This window comes from Eptatretus burgeri, chromosome 15 (genome assembly GCF_056783735.1).
Source record: "Eptatretus burgeri isolate ZD-2024b chromosome 15, Ebu_testis_v1, whole genome shotgun sequence".
Taxonomy (NCBI): domain Eukaryota; kingdom Metazoa; phylum Chordata; class Myxini; order Myxiniformes; family Myxinidae; genus Eptatretus; species Eptatretus burgeri.
Genome location: NC_140975.1, coordinates 14,829,610 through 14,849,326, shown reverse-complemented (window position 1 = coordinate 14,849,326; position 19,717 = coordinate 14,829,610). Strand labels below are relative to the sequence as shown.

Below are 19,717 nucleotides of genomic sequence, written 5' to 3'. Positions count from 1 at the left end.
GTACCAAGGACCTGAAGACTCGGACTTTCGTCCTCCCGCACAGGTACCGGCAGTGCCACACCCCATGATCCAGTGAATCCATGACTCCCCAGGCCCGACCCAGACGTCTATTGACCTCTGATTCGCAGCCAGCAGAGACATGAATATCACTGCCAAGGTAAGTGAATCTCTCCACGACCTCAACATCCTCACCACAAACAGACACAGACAGGACAGCAGCATCCAAGATGTCACCGAAAGCCTGGATCTTAGTTTTGACCCAAGAAACCCGTAATCCCAACGGCTCCGACTCCTCATTCAGCACCTCGGGGGCCCCCAAGAGGATATCGAAAGTCTCCGCAAAGATGACTGCATCATCTGCAAAATCAAGGTCCGAGATCTTGACATTTCCAAACGATGCACCGCAACTTGATCTCTCCGACATCCTCCCTAAAATCCAGTCCATACAAGTGCTGAAAAGTGTGGGGGCAAGTACACATCCCTGACGAACTCCAGTAACAACTGGAAATAAGTCAGAGATGGTACCACCACACTTCACAGCACTCTCAGTACCAGAGTAGAGTTCAGACATCAGATCGATCAGTTTTGGTGGCACCCCACGAAGACCAAGAATCCTCCAGAGGACATCCCGATTCACTGTATCGAACGCTTTACAGAGATCAACATAGGCTGCAAGCAGCCCCTGCCGAAACTCTCGTCTGCGTTCGGTGAGGACACGAAGTGCAAGGATACGGTCAATCATTGACCTCTTTGGTGTAAAGCCTGACTGCTCTGGACGATGGTGCTCAAGCAGATGATGGCGAACCCTATCAAGAATTATCCGAGCAAAGACCTTGCCCGGCACTGAGAGCAGCGTCACCCCTCGGTAGTTGTTGCAGTCTTGGCGATCACCCTTCCCTTTCCAGAGAGGGACAACAAGGCCCCTCTTCCTGTCAGTTGGGATGATGCCTGTTTTCCAGGCAGAGCAAAAAACTGCATGCAACGACACGAGTGCAGCATTTCCACCAGCCTTGAGAAGTTCGGCATGGATGCCACAGATCCCTGGAGCTTTGCCCCATTTCAACTGGTTCACCGCAGCCCGTGTTTCCACAAGCGAAGGTGGACCACAGTTGATTCGAGGGTCAGCAACAGGGATTGTAACACCCTTGACGTCCAACTTGACAGCTGGGGGATCAGCCCGGTACAACCGCTCAAAGTAACCGGCCCAGCGAGCCTTCACTTCAGACTCCTCTGTCAAGAGCCTACCACTCTCTGCTCGAACTGCAGTGCTCCGAGGGATGGGCTTCGATGAACGTAATGCGCGAATTCCCCTGTAAGTGGGACGAGAATCACCTGTCCACAGGTGATGCTCTACCCCCTCACAGATTCCTCGCACATAGGCCTCCTTGTCCACTCTCAGTGCACGTACAGTTTTATGCCTCAGCTCCCTGAACAGCTCAGCTCTGCCATTCAGCCTGGCCCTGCAACTCTGGTCAATGGTATCCAGTGTCCCTTGAGAGCCAAAATTCTTCTTTGCCCTGCGGTGAGCTTCAAGGCATCCACCGGCAACATCAAGGACGGTGGTCTTGAACGCGCTCCACAACTCTTCAGGACCCCCCAAAGCACCCAGACCCCCCAAGTGTCCACTCAGCCTGTTCGCAAACTCCTCAGCTACTCTCTCATCCCTGAGCTTGGCAACATCCAGCCTAGGCTGGGATGGTACCATTCTCCAGGATTTAAGGTGCAGCTTTAGAGTTGCTACAACAAGCCTGTGGTCAGTATTGAGGAACTGAGCACTCCGGTAGACCCTGCAGTTCTGGATCATCCTCCAATGACCGTCAATGAGGACATGGTCAATCTCCTTTGCCACACCGCCAGCGTTGGAATACCAAGTCCAGCGATGAGCTTGTGGGCGCTGAAACCATGAACCAGCCACCCTAAGTCCATGACTTCTTGCAAAGTCAAGGAACTTAGTGCTATTCTGGTTCATAGTTCCTGACCCATGGGGACCAACACACACCTCATAACCGTCCCTATCAGTTCCAGTCGATGCATTGAAATCCCCCAAGACTAGAAGTGTATCTCGTCTGGGGCACTGATCAACCACAGACTCGAGTGTGGCGTAGAATGCATCCTTCACGGTGAGATCACTCGCCTCAGTCGGAGCATAAACAGAGACCAGGGAAATGACACCTAAGGAGTGACGAATCCTTAATCTCATAATACGCTCGTTGACCAGTGTTACCTCAATTATCATTGGGGTCAGCTTATTGGACACAGCTACAGCAACTCCTTGAGTATGATAACCATCAGAGCGACCAGACCAATAGTAGGTGTAACCACCCACCATTATCTCGCCGCAATCCGGTCTCCGAACCTCAGAGAGAGCTGCAATCCCGATGTCCAAACGCTTGAGCTCAGATGATAACAGAGACAGGTGATCATCCTCTCTTAGGGATAGGACATTCCAGGCACCCACCCGAAGAGACCGCCTCAGGTTAACCCAAGGAGACCGCCGTCTGGTGGACGACACCTCAGCACCACTCCGACACACTCTCCCGCAATCTGACCCAGGGATGTTACCCCGTGGTTTCCCTCCTATCATCAAAGATTGGGGGTCCCGAAGGCTTTGCCCCAACCCCGTCATCCGGTGAGCTGCCCTGCGAAGGGAAGCTGCACAGGAGGTACTCCCACGGAGTGGGTTTTCAGATTTTTTTTGCGTTTTTGCGTTTTGCGGAATGAAGGGTTTTATGGTGGCCGGAGTGCAAATCCTGCCACCAACCTCCTAATAAGAAGTGACCCAACTGCAGGAGGACGTCCGCAGACACAATTGGGCACTAGATATGGATGGCCGTTGGCTCACGAGGAGCTCCTCTGCCCTTTGACAGGTTTTGTTTTTAATCCTGCTGGGTGTCCATATCCAAACACCCTCCTCACCAGAAAACCTGGTGGGGGAGACGGTTTAGTCGCCGACAACCCGACCATGGAACAGGTTAGTACAGGTTTACATGGTACCTGTAGCAGGTCACAGAACGAACCTGACCTGACGAGAGTCAGTGGACCGAGGTCCAGTTTGCAGTGGACCGAAACAAAACAAGAAAAATAACAATCGGAGATTGCAGACCCTCACCAGGACTGCTTTTGTGTGGTGTATTTTGTGTGACATTTGTGTACTGGTGTGTTTCATGATTAATAAGAGACATAATTAAAATTGCCACTTTATAACAGCTGGCATTGAGGACCTCCATCCATTGTTGGGAGAGCAGAAGCAGCATATCCAGGGTAGAGTGACTTGGTCTGAAACCAAATTGATGATCGGAAATCAGGCCATTGGAGAAGAGGAAGGATTTAATGTCTGAAGCGATGATGGATTCCATAACCTTGCTGATGATTGGGAGAAGGCTGATTGGTCTATAGTTGCAGGGATCTGTTTTTGCACCTTTTTCTGCAGGGCAGTAGTTTTTGCTGATTTCCAAGCAGATTGCAGATGACCTTGAGCAAATGAGAGGGTGAATAGAGCAGAGAGAGGGTGAGCAAGAGCAGAGGAGCAGGTTTTTAGGACACGTACGCTGATGCCACCGGGACCGGTTGCAGAATCTGAGTCGAGGTTTGACAGCAGGCTCTCCACCTTGGCAGGAGAAAAGGACACAGAGTCCAGGGACAGTTTGGTGCGACTGGGTAAGGTGGGTACAGAAAGCGATGGGTTTGGGACACAAAAAAGCGATTTGGACAAACAGAAAGCGATGGGGTCATCAGAGCGATGGGCTTTGATGCAACCCCGCTTTGATCAGACACCTCATCCTGATCCATGACAGTTTTTAAAATTATTATTCATTGTTCAATTGAATTCAGAATGGGATTAAAATAAATTCAATTCAAATCAAATGGAAGACCAAATAGGTACAATCCTGTTTTACTCTCCTGTTCTTTTGTTCTGTTCTCGTGCACAAAAGTGTTGTACTGCCCTTCCGGATCGGCGGAACGGAGCCGCCTATCTGGATTTCGGTCTTGTTTGCCCTCATCGTCATCATTTCGGGCTTGTTTGCCATTCGATGCTTTACTGATGTTGACCATGTAATCTTTGTTTGTTTGGCAGAGTCGCCGGGCCAAGGTATCTGGAATGGAGGTGACGGTTTGATGTAGGACTATGTCCAATGGAGATCTGGAGAGTGCTCGTCGGACTCCACATGTTTTAGATTCACCCGACGATCGCATTACGTGCCTTATCGGTGAATAATTTGCATTAGCGGGAACAATCGTCTGGTTGACAGACAGATGGGTTGCTCTTTGGCGATTATGAGGTTTTACAGTGTGAGACATAATCCGCAGCGATGCTCACCATAACAGTCAGGAGGTTCGTCTGATGAACAAACGATGAATATGGTCATCATTGGTTAGATATTTATGGGAATGCCATGCTGATGAGGGCAAATAAGCCCAAAATCCAGATAGGCGGCTCTGTTTGATGTTTAACTGATGTTGATGATGTAATCTTTGTTTGTTTGACAGAGTCCCTGGGCCGAAGCCTCTGTGTTGGAGGTGACGCTTTGGTGTCCATGTCCAATGGGAATTGGGGGACTGCTCATCACACTCTACTTGTTTGGAGATTTTTATATATATATATATATATATATATATATATATATATATATATATATATATATATATATATATATATATATATATATATATACACATAAATCATGTTCTGGGTCCACTGGTAGGTCAAAACCTGTTCTTTCGATCTTGCTTCCCCTATAGATGCCTTATTTAGTTTGTCCTTCTCTTTTTGCAATCTTCTCTCTGCATGAAAGTCAGAAAACATCATCCCATCCAAAGGTGAGTGCAAAAGTATATTCTACCAATTATATACCCTATTAAGCATCTATTTACAAACAAAGTCATCGAGTCCATCATTGCTTATGATGTCAAGTCATTCCCATTTTCAAACAACCTGATCTCTGATCATCAGCTTGGTGTTTGTCCTTATCACTCAACTCTGGACATGTTTTTTCTCCTATCTCAGCAATGGTTGGAGGCTGATAATCTCAAACAAGAGGTTATGACCAATTACCTTAACATATTTCATGCATTTGACAGTCTGGATTCCTGCTTTGCTTGTCAAGCTCTCCGTCGGTGGCATAAAATATTCCCTTCCTTCTTTCTTCAATTCCTGACTTTCTCCAATGTTGAAGTCAATGTGTTGCCATCAATGGAAGCCTCTCCTCCCCTCCAGCAGTGAATGCTCGAGTTTCCCAAGGTAGTGTTTTGGGCTCAGTCTTGTTCTTGTTCCTCATGTGACCTCTTCGATGCTCTGGAAAACCCTTTCTTCCTTTTTTACGATGACTCCACATTGTGTCCTTCAGTAACCCATCACTCTGCTTGGCAGAAAACTTGCATCTCTGTCTGCTGATCTAGAAATTATGAGACACTGGTGTGCTAAATGGACCATATCTTTCAATCCCGGAAAATCACAGCATCACATGTCATTGCAGAATGATCATCAAACAAACCCACCGATTTCCTTGGTCATCCACTGGAAGAGGTTAAGTGTTTTGAAATTCTTGGCCTTACCATGAGCCATCACCTTTCCTGGACTGATCACATTGCAAAGCTGGCCTCCAAATCCAGCTGCAGACTGAGCAGTGCTTTGTTCATAGCTTAATGGAGTAATGCTCTCCATTATGGGTTGGCACCCCAGCATAATATCCCTTTCTCCTGGGTTCTGTGGAATCTAAAGCTCTCAAAATTACTTGAAGAACCCATGATGAGGCCAAAGCACAAGGTCTGTTGCTCTCACATCACAGGCAGATTGATGGTCTCACTATTTTTTGACCATATATTCTCCAATATTGCTCCCTCTGCTCTCTCAGTCTTCCGACCATCCCTATCGTCTCCACGATGTACGTGCTCTCCCAGTATCCCACCGCCTCCCCAGTTAAACTTCCAAAATCCATGATATCTGCACACCTTAACTCTTCTATTCCTAATTTCTGTCATCTGTGGAACCACCTTCCAGAGGCTGTTCTGCCTCACTCTTCCCCCCATTGCTTCAAATAAGCAGTGCACCACCATATTTTGGCATCCCCAATTCTGTCGTATGATCTTTATTATGCCCATTATCCTTTACTTGTTGGAGTGTTTCCTCCCCTCCTTCTTCTTCTCTTTTCCTGGTCATTAATTCCCTTGATGTTTGTCCCACTGTCAGTTCTACCTTCTTTTCCATGAGCCTTGCTCCTGCAAAGAAAAAAATAATTACATAGCTTTCTCTCGACCAACTCAGCACATCCTGATAACCACTGCCACAAGTATGATTACCAGTACAAAGCCATTGACAAATACAAATTGATCCATTTCCAAAACTTTTAGGATGACATGACTTTATATTTTGAGTTCAGCAACACGAATGTCAGATCCAATAATCTAATCGGGGTTGCTGCCTCATTGTCACTTAAATGTTGTTGTTTTTCTTTCGGCTGCTCCTGTTAGGGATCGCCACAGCGGATCATCCGTTATGATCTGCATACTGATTTAGCATAGGTTTTACACCAGATGCCCTTCCTGACGCAACCCTGGTCACCTCTTACGACACAGGGATAAGGATTGGGTTTCACCATGATTCCGGGCTGCCCTACACCCTCTCATAGCGCGGCCCAGCGCAGAGCACCCGTCCTCAAGCGATCCTCCAACCCAAGCCTCCGAGTAGCCGGATTACAGGCGCACGCCACTGCGCCCGGTCTTGTCACTTAAATGTATTAATTGCAGAATAAGCTTGGTGTTGGCTTAATGGTTAAGGTAGCTGGCTTAAGATCTTCGGGTCTTGAGTTCAAACCACTGTCATGTGTTTGAAATCCCACTAGGTGGTTTAGACTCAGCCTGTCATCCTTCTGAGGTTGACAAAATAAGTACCAGCTTCCTGGTAACAGGGGCACTGCATCAGTGGCATAGCCTCACTTCCAGAAAATGATGCAACCAGCAACCACAGGCTGCATATGAAACAACATGAATTTCAGAGTTATATCAAGGGAGGCACAAAGCGCCCCTCCCTTTATGTGGGACAGTTTCTCTAGATGCAACTTTAACACAGGGACCAAAATTTTGTTTCTCGGCTTCCACTGGCCAAAATCGGCTGCAAATTTCAGAAGTAAATCCTTTATATAGGAGTTGTGGAGCCTGTTGTTGTCTTAGTTGTAAAGGTGGCTGGCTTGGGACCTTAGAGTCCAAAGTTTAAGCCCCTGTCAACTGTTGAATTAACACCAGGTGGGGTTGACTCAGCCTGTCATCCTTCCAAGGTCGGTGAAACGAGTACCAATGTACTGGGGTAATAACTATTTGGGGTAACCTGCTTCAGAGTGGTGACTCGTCCAGGACTGCAATCCTTGCCAATGAAACTGCCTCAGCAGCCCTGTGCACCTTTACGGAATGAAAGGAATGGGTTTTTTTTAATGGGAGTTGTGGATTACTTTGTGTTTGTGCAGCTCATAAACTTGTTATTCTCAGTGTGGGTGAGGTCACACAAGCTTCCTCTTTCAATTGGAAATGTGCCCAAATCACTTTACAAAAGCAGCTTGTTTGTTGTTGAAGTCGTTTTCTCGTGTGTGTTCTGCAGTCACGTATGTTAGTTGCATGGACACCAACTGATCACAGATATCTATTGGACATGATAACTATTTCAACGCAACTGTGTTGCACCTGAAAACGATGATTATTATTGAAACAGACATTTTGGTATAAAATGCGGTACTTTGTGTGAATTCTTGGCACCGGGTCGAGCCTTTCTGGTTCTCAAGTGTTTTTCTTTGATGTGTTCTGATTTGTTTTCATTGTTGTTCTGACATGCATTCTGTATATCTCGGGACTTCCAGTTTACGCTCAATGTAATGTTGAAGTTTTCAACGCGTTACCTATGTACCTCCACCACCGAAGGTGGATGTCGGTTATGTGTTCACTCCTGTTTGTTTGCTTGTGAGCAGGATATCTCAAAAAGTTATGGACGGATTCGTAGTAAACTTTGGGGACATGTTGGATGTGTTACGAGGATGAAATGATTAGATTTTGGTGAAGACCGGATCCGGATACTATAATTTTAAATAATTCTTCACAATTGAGAGACAGGGCCAAAAACGATATATAGCATGACATCTCAAATCAAATTGAAACAGACATTTTGGTATAAAATACGGAATAAAAAAGTTGTTGTGGAGAGGTTTTTACAAAACTTGGTGGATGAGTTGGGTGTGTGACAAGAACAAGCTGATTATATTTTGGTTCAAGGTGCGGATGCAGATCCAGCCTCTCCGTGGGAAACAAAACAAAAACTGTTCAGCCTGGCGGAGGTATGCATTCTACTGAGTGCCATTCTAATTTACACCGTATTTTTATTTGTATAGAGCTGACAACATAGCCTTGAGGTAGCGTACCTACTGTATCTCTGAGCTGTCTCACCTGGGTTTGAATCTCAATCCTGCTATAAACTGTTGTCTTCGTGTTTTCATGTCAGATGAGGCATCAATGTGTGTGCAGTCCATCAAAAGGATGTTAGGCACGAGGACACTTAAACGAACACTAATAGTTGGTGGACGTTTCAGATCCCATGGTGTATATCCTCAAGGATAGGTGAGTTATCCCTGGTACCTTGAACAAATTACAGATTATTGTCTCGACACAGAGCAAGGAGTTTGTTGTTCTTGCCAATCTCATGACATCAGGTTACATTGCTTACTATCTCAGAGTGTTTTTTTTGGCTGGAGAGTGGCTCCTCCACCATCAACAAATTGATGTTATCAGGATGTTCACATGCCACCTTTGAATTACATTTGATTACATTTGATTTGATTACTTTCAAATTACATTTGAAAATTTGAACCTTAAGTCAGGTCAGGTTCGATCTGTGACCTGCTACAGGTACCATGTAAACCTGTACTAACCTGTTCCATGGTCGGGTTGTCGGCGACTAAACCGTCTCCCCCACCAGGTTTTCTGGTGAGGAGGGTGTTTGGATATGGACACCCAGCAGGATTAAAAACAAAACCTGTCAAAGGGCGGAGGAGCTCCTTGTGAGCCAACGGCCATCCATATCTAGTGCCCAACTGTGTCTGCGGACGTCCTCCTGCAGTTGGGTTACTTCTTATTAGGAGGTTGGTGGCAGGATTTGCACTCCAGCCACCGTAAAACGCTTCATTCCGCAAAACACAAAAACGCAAAAACGCAAAAAAATCTGAAAACCCACTCCGTGGGAGTACCTCCTATGCAGCTTCCCTTCGCAGGGCAGCTCACCGGATGATGGGATTGGGGCAAAGCCTTCGGGACCCCCAATCTTTGATAGGAGGGAAACCACGGGGTAACATCCCTGGGTCAGATTGCGGGAGAGTGTGTCGGAGTGGTGCTGAGGTGTCGTCCACCAGACGGCGGTCTCCTTGGGTTAACCTGAGGCGGTCCCTTCGGGTGGGTGCCTGGAATGTCCTATCCCTAAGAGAGGATGATCACCTGTCTCTGTTATCATCTGAGCTCAAGCGTTTGGACATCGGGATTGCAGCTCTCTCTGAGGTTCGGAGACCGGATTGCGGCGAGATAATGGTGGGTGGTTACACCTACTATTGGTCTGGTCGCTCTGATGGTTACCATACCCAAGGAGTTGCTGTAGCTGTGTCCAATAAGCTGACCCCAATGATAATTGAGGTAACACCGGTCAACGAGCGTATTATGAGATTAAGGATTCGTCACTCCTTAGGTGTCATTTCCCTGGTCTCTATTTATGCTCCGACTGAGGCGAGTGATCTCACCGTGAAGGATGCATTCTACGCCACACTCGAGTCTGTGGTTGATCAGTGCCCCAGACGAGATACACTTCTAGTCTTGGGGGATTTCAATGCATCGACTGGAACTGATAGGGACGGTTATGAGGTGTGTGTTGGTCCCCATGGGTCAGGAACTATGAACCAGAATAGCACTAAGTTCCTTGACTTTGCAAGAAGTCATGGACTTAGGGTGGCTGGTTCATGGTTTCAGCGCCCGCAAGCTCATCGCTGGACTTGGTATTCCAACGCTGGCGGTGTGGCAAAGGAGATTGACCATGTCCTCATTGACGGTCGCTGGAGGATGATCCAGAACTGCAGGGTCTACCGGAGTGCTCAGTTCCTCAATACTGACCACAGGCTTGTTGTAGCAACTCTAAAGCTGCACCTTAAATCCTGGAGAATGGTACCATCCCAGCCTAGGCTGGATGTTGCCAAGCTCAGGGATGAGAGAGTAGCTGAGGAGTTTGCGAACAGGCTGAGTGGACACTTGGGGGTCTGGGTGCTTTGGGGGTCCTGAAGAGTTGTGGAACACCTTCAAGACCACCGTCCTTGATGTTGCCGGTGGATGCCTTGGAGTTCACCGCAGGGCAAAGAAGAATTTTGTCTCTCAAGGGACACTGGATACCATTGACCAGAGTCGCAGGGCCAGGCTGAATGGCAGAGCCGAGCTGTTCAGGGAGCTGAGGCGTAAAACTGTACGTGCACTGAGGGTGGACAAGGAGGCCTATGTGCGAGGAATCTGTGAGGGGTAGAGCATCACCTGTGGACAGGTGATTCTCGTCCCGCTTACAGGGGAATTCGCGCATTACGTTCATCCAAGCCCATCCCTCGGAGCACTGCAGTTCGAGCAGAGAGTGGTAGGCTCTTGACAGAGGAGTCTGAAGTGAAGGCCCGCTGGGCCGGTTACTTCGAGCGGTTGTACCAGGCTGATCCCCCAGCTGTCGAGTTGGACGTCAAGGGTGTTACAATCCCTGTTGCTGACCCTCGAATCAACTGTGGTCCACCATCGCTTGTGGAAACACGGGCTGCGGTGAACCAGTTGAAACGGGGCAAAGCTCCAGGGATCTGTGGCATCCATGCCGAACTTCTCAAGGCTGGTGGAAATGCTGCACTCGCGTCGTTGCATGCAGTTTTGTGCTCTGCCTGGAACACAGGCATCATCCCAACTGACTGGAAGAGGGGCCTTGTTGTCCCTCTCTGGAAAGGGAAGGGTGATCGCCAAGACTGCAACAACTACCGAGGGGTGACGCTGCTCTCAGTGCCGGGCAAGGTCTTTGCTCGGATAATTCTTGATAGGGTTCGCCACCATCTGCTTGAGCACCAGCGTCCAGAGCAGTCAGGCTTTACACCAAAGAGATCAACGATTGACCGTATCCTTGCACTTCGTGTACTCACCAAACGCAGACGAGAGTTTCGGCAGGGGCTGCTTGCAGCCTATGTTGATCTCTGTAAAGCGTTCGATTCAGTGAATCGGGATGTCCTCTGGAGGATTCTTGGTCTTCGTGGGGTGCCACCGAAACTGATCGATCTGATGTCTGAACTCTACTCTGGTACTGAGAGTGCTGTGAAGTGTGGTGGTACCGCCTCTGACTTATTTCCAGTTGTTACTGGAGTTCGTCAGGGATGTGTACTTGCCCCCACACTTTTCAGCACTTGTATGGACTGGATTTTTGGGAGGATGTCGGAGAGATCAAGTTGCGGTGCATCGTTTGGCAATGTCAAGATCTCGGACCTTGATTTTGCAGATGATGCAGTCATCTTTGCGGAGACTTTAGACATCCTCTTGGGGGCCCTCGAGGTACTGAATGAGGAGTCGGAGCCGTTGGGATTACGGATTTCTTGGGTCAAAACAAAGATCCAGGCTTTCGGTGACATCTTGGATGCTGCTGTCCTGTCTGTGTCTGTTTGTGGTGAGGATGTTGAGGTCGTGGATAGATTCACTTACCTTGGCAGTGATATTCATGTCTCCGCAGGTTGTGAGCCGGAGGTCAATAGACGTCTGGGTCGGGCCTGGGGAGTCATGGATTCACTGGATCATGGGGTGTGGCGTTGCCGGTACCTGTGCGGGAGGACGAAAGTCCGAGTCTTCAGGTCCTTGGTACTTCCAGTCTTGCTCTATGGGTGCGAGACTTGGACTTTGACCAAGGATCTGAGACGGAGACTTAATTCCTTTGGTACCAGGTCTCTTCGGAGAATCCTTGGCTATCGCTGGTCGGATTTTGTGTCCAACGAGCGGTTGCTGAGAGAGACTCGGATGAGATTTGTTACCTGCATGGTCCGTGAGCGTCAGCTGCGGCTGTATGGACATGTGGCTCGTTTTCCTGACGCTGATCCTGCTCACCAGATTCTCTCAGCGAGGGAGTCTCATGAGTGGAGGAGGCCAGTGGGCCGACCACGTGCCTCATGGTTACAGCAGGTTGACCATCATCTCAAGGAGATGGGGATGGGCCTGGCATCTGCCTGGGGGATGGCCAGACGGAGGCCTCTGGAGTACCGGCGGAAAGTGGACGCAGCGACGCGCTGTTCTGGCACATGCTCCCATACCTGACCTGACCTTTGAATGACTGTCTTCAGTTACAAAGGGCAACCATGACATTTTTCTTTGTACTGTTTACAATTTTCAACTTCTCTGATAATGCTTTCCTCTTCTCGTACAAGCAGTTCTGATTCGCTTTTTCAGCCTGACCAGCAAAACCTTATGAAGAACCACAATTTTTGCAGTTTGAAGTTTATGGATGAACTTGTGCATATACTGTATATTGAATGAAGGACAAGAACATAAATGGATATCGTACTCTTCGACAGATTACAAGACACAAGGACACATGGACAAATCGACACCACATATGGGATTTGAACGTGGGATCCAGCATCATGAGGAGTGGAAACCCGATTGCATTATGTTGGCTTCTTCATTTCCTTTTCTACATCTACACATTAAAACAACCACATTTATTAAAAAAAAAAATTAAAAAGAGAGCAATCAGAGTTTGCAGACCCTCACCAGGACTTGTTTAGTGTGGTGTTTATGTAGTTTTGTGTGGCATTTGTGTATTAGTGTTACATAATTTAGAAGAGATATAATTAGAACTGCCACTTTATAACTGCTGGTAGTGATGACCGGGTACCAAGACATACCGCTTTGATGCAACTCCGCTTTGATTAGACACCTGACCCTGGCCCATGACGATTTTTATTATTAATTCAATTTAATTCAGAATGGGATTAAAATCAATTCAATTCAATTCAAATGGAAGACCAAATAGGTATAGTCCTGCATTGGAGTAATCAGAAGGAACTCAAACAAGCAAAAAGAGAAGATGAAGTCATCAGGAGGAACCTGGATTGGATTCACATTTTAACTGCTTCTCCTCCACCTTCAAATCCATCCAGGCACAGCCAAGTGGGCCTTATTAAAAAAAAAAACACGCAGATCCCCCCAAAAAATAATTCTGGCTTCCAGACCATGTGTCCAAACAAGTCGAAATTTAAAACATATATTCCCCATCACGATTAGATCATAATTGTGAAGTTTCATGCTGATTGATAAAGTGGTTCCAGAAAAAACATAATTTAATATTTTTCTTCAATCCAATATGGCTGCCAAGCCATGTGACCTATCAATTTTTCCTTAAGAAACTTGAACACCCATCACTTGGGGAGTATTTGTGTGAAGTTTCCCCTCGATCTGTCCAGCTGTTTTGGAGAAGTTTTTTTTTAATAAGTTTAAGGGTAAATCTCATATGGCTGCAAAACCATGTGATATATGATGTCATATGTGTGAACCTTTTGTTCCTCATGGATAGGCGGTCATACGTGTAAAGTTTTTCCCTCGATGTGTTCAGCCACTTCAGAGAAGAAGATTCTCGAAGGTTTAAAAAAACAAAATGGCTCCCAAATCACGTGACCGATGTCATCATCAATTATTTTTCTGTGGACCATTTTATCCCAAGATAACCCTCAAAAATGTTCATACTGATCAGATGTAGCGTTCTACATATATGCAAAGATGGCATCATAACGAAGGTAACTATGATGTCATAAAAAAAATCACCTATTCCCCATGAGGAGTACTTGCCATTGCCAAGTTTAAATTTTTTCCTTGCTCTGGTTCCGGAAATACAGAGGACCAAAGTGTTTCCATTTTTCCAACATGGCTGCCACACCCCGTGACATATGACGTCATAATTACAATTAAAACATGCTACATGAGTAGTTGCTCCTGTGGTGAAAATTTCGTCGCGATCCGACAAGTGGTGGTGGAGAAAAACACCAAAGTTCTGTGTAGACAAACGAACAAACAAAAAATCACTCGTACAGCTACACCTGGCAAAACGGAACAGGACTGGGAAGAGCGAGGTAAAAGAAAAGCCTCCACCAGGCTGAACAGTTGACATTTTGTATCCCACTCCGAGGCCAGATCTGAATCTGGACCTGAAACAAAATCGAATCAGCTTGTTGTTGTCATCTGTCACTCTTCCACCTATTTTTTTTTTTTTAAAGTCGTCCACAACTTTTGGAGATATCATGCTACACATAGTTTTTGTCCAAATCTTTCAACGGTCTCGAATCAGTTTAAAAAAATTATCGTATCTGGATTTGGATTCGAATCTTCACCAAATAGAATCAATTAGTCTTTTTTCACACACTCAACCTGTCCAAAAAGTTTCTGTGGAATCCATCCATAACCATTAGACGTATTGTGCTATATATCGTTTTTGACCCGATCTCTCAATGGTGAAGAATCGCTCGAAAAAATTCTCGTATCTGGATCCGGATTTGGATCTTCACAAAAATCGAATCAATTAGTCCCTTGTCACACACCCAAAATGTCCACAAAGTGTCGTCCGAATCCATCCATAATCTTTTGAGATATTGTGCTATATATCATTTTTGGCCGTTCCCTCTCAATGGTGAATTATAATCGGTTAAAAATTTAAAAATTCTCACATACGGATTCGGATCTTCACCAAAATTAAGTGTTGCTGTCCTTGACCAGTCAACTATATACACAAAAAAATTCAGAACGATTGCTTGAAAACTGTGGCCAAAAATCGCGTTAGACATACAGACAGACAGACAGACAGACAGACAAACGCTACAGACCAATATACTTGGGGGGAATTTTTTTTTGCCAAGTGACAAACAGACAAATGGACCCAAATGCAATACCCTCTGCTTTGACGAGGGTAATCACAGTTTTGTAATCAAATGCTATTTGTGACATGCTTTATAAAAGTTACGTGGTGCCTTCGTTATGATGTCATAATTGCTTATGTAGAACGCTACATCTGAGCAGTATGAAAAATTTGAGGGTCATCTTGGGATAAAATTGTCCACAGAAAATGTTTTGATGATGTCATCGGTCACGTGATTCGGCAGCCATGTTTTTTTTATTTTTTTTTTAACCTTCACAAATCTTCTTTCCTGAATTGGCTGAACAGGTTTCGGTGAAACTTGACACATATTACCCCTATCTATGAGGAACGAAGGGTTCACACGTATGACGTCATAGGTAACATGGTTTGGCAGCCCCATTGTATTTACCGTAAAACCGATAAAAAATCTTCTCCAGAACGGCTGAACATATCAAGGGGAAGATCAACTTCACACAAATGTTCCCCAAGCCATGAGTTTACAAGTTTGTTAAGGAATAATTGATACGTCACATGGTTTGGCAGCCATATTGGATTTAAGAAAAAAATATTAAATTATGTTTTCTCTGGAACCGCTTAATCAATCGATGTGAAACTTCACAATTACGATCTAGTAGTGTTGTGGAATACTTGTTTTAAATTTCAACTTGATCAGACACATGGTCTGGCAGCCAGAATTATTTATTTTTTTGATCTGGGTTTGTTTTGATTATTATTTTGTTTTTTTTGTGTGCGGTTCACTTGGCTGTGCCTGGATGGGTTTGAGGGTGGAGGAGTAGCATCTGAAATGCGAATCCTATCCAGGTTCCTCCTGATGACTTCATCTTTGCTTTTTGCTTGCTTTGGTTCCTTCTGATTATTCCAATGCAGGACTGTACCTATTTGGTCTCCCATTTGATTTGAATTTTTTTAAATCCCATTCTGAATTAAATTGAATAATAATAATAATAATAATAATAATAATAATAATAATAATAATAATAGTAAACATCATGGGTCAGGGTCAGGTGTCCGATCAAAGCAGGCTTGCATCAAAGCGAGACGTCTTGGTTATGATAACTGCCAGCAGTTACTGTATAAAGTGGCAGTTGTAATTATGTCTCATTAATTATGAAACACACCAGTACACAAATGCCACACAAAATACACCACACAAAACCGCACAAATGCCACACAAAACAAGTCCTGGCGAGGGTCTGCCATCTCTGATTGATATTTTTTGTGTTCATTTTTTAGAATTATTAACAGAACATTCCAGTTGTGATAATTATTTATTATTAATATTCTTTGCTTATTTAAACAAGAAAAATCCATTATTTATTACCTCTGGACTTAGCATGAAAAATACAAAGCAGTGAAATAACCTTAACTCTAAAAATTTCAAAATGTTGTATTTTATTCTTTAATTGAAAGGTAGACTGGTTGGATATCGTGTTGTGGGGCCGGGTCTCGGTGGTGAGCATGACCGCTAGGGGGAGCAGTAGAGTTGTCTCCACCGAACACCCGGAATTTAGGTCGTGACCCTCGGATAAGTCCGAAAGGCACGGGTCCCTTACAGGACTATGAATCGCCAATAATTTGACCGCGTGGGGTAGGGTTAATTGCCAAACTTCAATATACCTAAGTACTCACGCGGCAAAGCTACCGGGGAATTCACACCCTCGACAGACCTCGAGCGGAACGAGCCGTTACCGTGCCCGAACCGTGTGTAACCCGAGCGGATGGTTACCGAGGCCTGTCGGTCCAAATGAACAATTTACTGCCTCGCTATTTCTCAACACGCACCGTGCTAAGTCAATAAAAGAAATGACAGGGAACAAGCTGGGACATTCAACAATAGGGAAATTTATTTACAGTAATCGGGGGATGAGGGGAGCATGTAAGGGCAGAGTTATCCGAATAAAGAAGGGAATCAAATGTACAAGCAATTCCTTGAACAATTCTACTTCAAGATAGGGCCCACGGACACATACACGCACAAACAAATACCCCAGAAAGAGATGGACCTCGAGGTCTTTATTGCCCCTTCAGCTCGGGAGGGAAGACGAGCTGAGGGAAGAGAACGTGGCTGGCTACCTGGCCGCGTTCGCGCGGCTGGACGACCGCACCTTCCAGGAGCACCAGGCACCTAAGGACGGACCAGGGCAGCCGAACCCAGAGGAGGCGAGACGAGGTGATCTCCCATGATGAGATGGTCGACCGCTTGTTGTAATGCGCCAGACGAGATGCCTCAGATGCGTGGGATGCAGTCAGCCACAGACCCAGACAAAACCGCGCTTGAGCAGACGGGACGCAATCATCAATCATTTTCCGTCGTTTTGGGGGCAGGGTCCGCTCCCCCGTCGCCTGCTCCCATTGGGTGGACGACGTGTCGCGGCTCCGCCTTCTTGAAAAGGACCGCCCCGGCTTTGGTCCGCGCGTCGCCCATTGGGCGGAAAATGACGCATACCCTTATTTGGCACGAAGCCAGAACGAAGCGCTCTGTGCCCATATTTGGGGCCAAGCCAGAGCAAAACGCTTCCTGACCATATTTGGTGCAAAATCCACACTGCCTGGGGCATGGAATTCCGCCCACGCACACGCCCGCATGCCGGCGAGCACGCGAAGAGTGCAGACAATACCGCGAGCAGAGGGTTGTTGTTGTTGGGGTAAAAATGCTATCTATAAAATAACTTCGCAGCGCACGTACACTTAATTCCCATTCGACATAGGGGAAAGGGAGCTATCTATCCACATTTACTTAACGAAATAACTGAGCTACGGGGACCTGAATGTTGAGTGCTCATGGCAGCCAGATTCGTAACAATAGTTCAGGCATGGTGTGTTGCCTTTGAGGTACCTGGATCTGAGTTCGATTCCCAGTTTAATCAAATCTGCATTCTGGAGCATGGAATTTTTCTGGCTTATAATGTCACTTAAAAAAAAAATGCAATGGATAAACACTGAAAACCAGAAACTTGTGCTCACTTGTACCAAGAAAATATGTTACAAAAGTGGTTGGGGCACAACTTTGACCGCAATGTAATCCACCAGATAAGGAACAAGCCTTCCACGACTTCAGAAAACAGTGTGCCCACCCTCTTCCCCATGGCAGTGCTGTATTAAGGCATGGGTTTTATGGGCTGCAGCCCAGGGGCCTCCACCAACTGAGGGCCTCCAGAGATTAAGTGAAATTAATTTACTGTGAAAAGTTACTTCGTTTGTAAATGCAGAATGAAAGTATAAGTATGCGTGGTGATACAGAAGTATTCAATTCTCAACAGAATGGCAACGACCTTGGGATTCTTGAATTAATTGCTGAGTATGATCCTTTTCTTAGTTCTCATATAGCAAAATATGGTAATCAAGGACGAGGAAAAGCTTCATATCTATCTTCAACAATATGTGAGGAAGTCATGGAGATTATGGGAAACGAAGTATTGAAAACTGTTGTAAAAGAAATCAAGGAAGCTAAATACTTTTCTCAAAGTGTTGATTCAACGCCAGACATACAGTACCACACCGTGATCAGCTGACTGTGATTATTCGCTATGTTAGAAAATCAGATCATAAGGTGGTTGAACGTTTTGTTGCTTTCATTCCCATTGCAAGTCACACTGGAGAAGCTCTTGCCTACATTGTCTTGGAATTCTTTGAACAAATTGGAATTGATGTCGCTAATTTAAGAGGACAGTCTTATGAAAATGCATCAAGCATGTCAGGATGCTACAAAGGGCTTCAGGCACATATTCTCGGCATCAATCATCTTGTCCATTACATTCCATGTGCTGCACACTCACTTAATTTGGTAGGTGTATGTGCTGTGGAAAGCTGCACTGGAGCAGTTTCATTTTTTGGTCTTATACAAAGTTAATCTCAGAAAATGTAAATCAGATGGTTGACACACATTATGAGGCAAAAGCTATACTCAAGCAGCTATCAAAAGTGAAAACAGTTCTCTTGGCAGACTTCTGGGTTGTCATACTAGAGAGGTTCAATCAAGTCAGAAAATCACATCAGCATGAAACACTGGAGCTTCAATCAGCTATTAAACTTCTTGCATCACTACTGGAGTTTTTGATGTCACTGCGGAATCAGTTTGAAGTGTTTGAAAATCAAGCAAAAACCGAAGTAGACAATACGGAATACCACGACGAACAAAAACGAGAGCATAGGAGAAGAAAACAAATCAATGATGGTAATGCTGAAGATGGTGCTTTGCGAGGAAGCCAGAAGTTTAAGGTGGAAACGTATCTTACCCATCGTAGATAAGTTATGCTCAGCTCTTTCTCATCGCATTGAAGCATATAAAAATGTTCATTCATTGTTTGGTTTCCTGGTCGAATTTCCAACAATGAACGACGAAGACATTTTAACAACAGCAGCCAAGTTTCAGAAGATTTACACTCAGATGACATCGAGCCTGAATTTGTGCCAGAAATTGTTCACTTTAAAAACATTGTTGGGCACTTTGATGAATTCAGGGACAAGCATGAAACACCGCAAGCTTCTGATATCTACACCCTTGTGCTAAAAAAAAAAAAATGGATTAACTTCTTCATTCCCTAATGTTTAAATAGCACGACGGATTGACTTGTGTTTAATGATAACTAATGCGAGAGACTGGAGAGAGAAGTTTCTCCAGGCTGAAACATATAAAGAATGCACTCAGGTCAACAATGACACAAGAACGACTTGACAGACTCGCTGTCATGGCAATTGAAAAGGATGTTCTCAAAAATTTACAATTTACTGATGTTTTGGAGAAATTTGTTACCAAGAAATTACGCAAAGCAAATGTTTGAA

At 45.4% G+C, this 19,717-nt stretch overlaps 1 long non-coding RNA gene and 1 pseudogene across 1 annotated transcript in view; one reads left to right on the top strand and one right to left on the bottom strand.

Moving 5' to 3' along the window:
* LOC147011593 (uncharacterized) overlaps positions 1–13,270 on the top strand; it is a 39,200-nt gene extending 25,930 nt beyond the window's left edge. Inside the window, exon 2 of the long non-coding RNA XR_015052002.1 lies at positions 12,582–13,270. This is a non-coding gene — a long non-coding RNA (uncharacterized LOC147011593). The remainder of the gene's footprint in view (positions 1–12,581) is intronic.
* Positions 6,577–6,717, bottom strand: LOC147011594 (signal recognition particle RNA; annotated as a pseudogene).
* Positions 13,271–19,717: the final 6,447 nt, after the last annotated feature.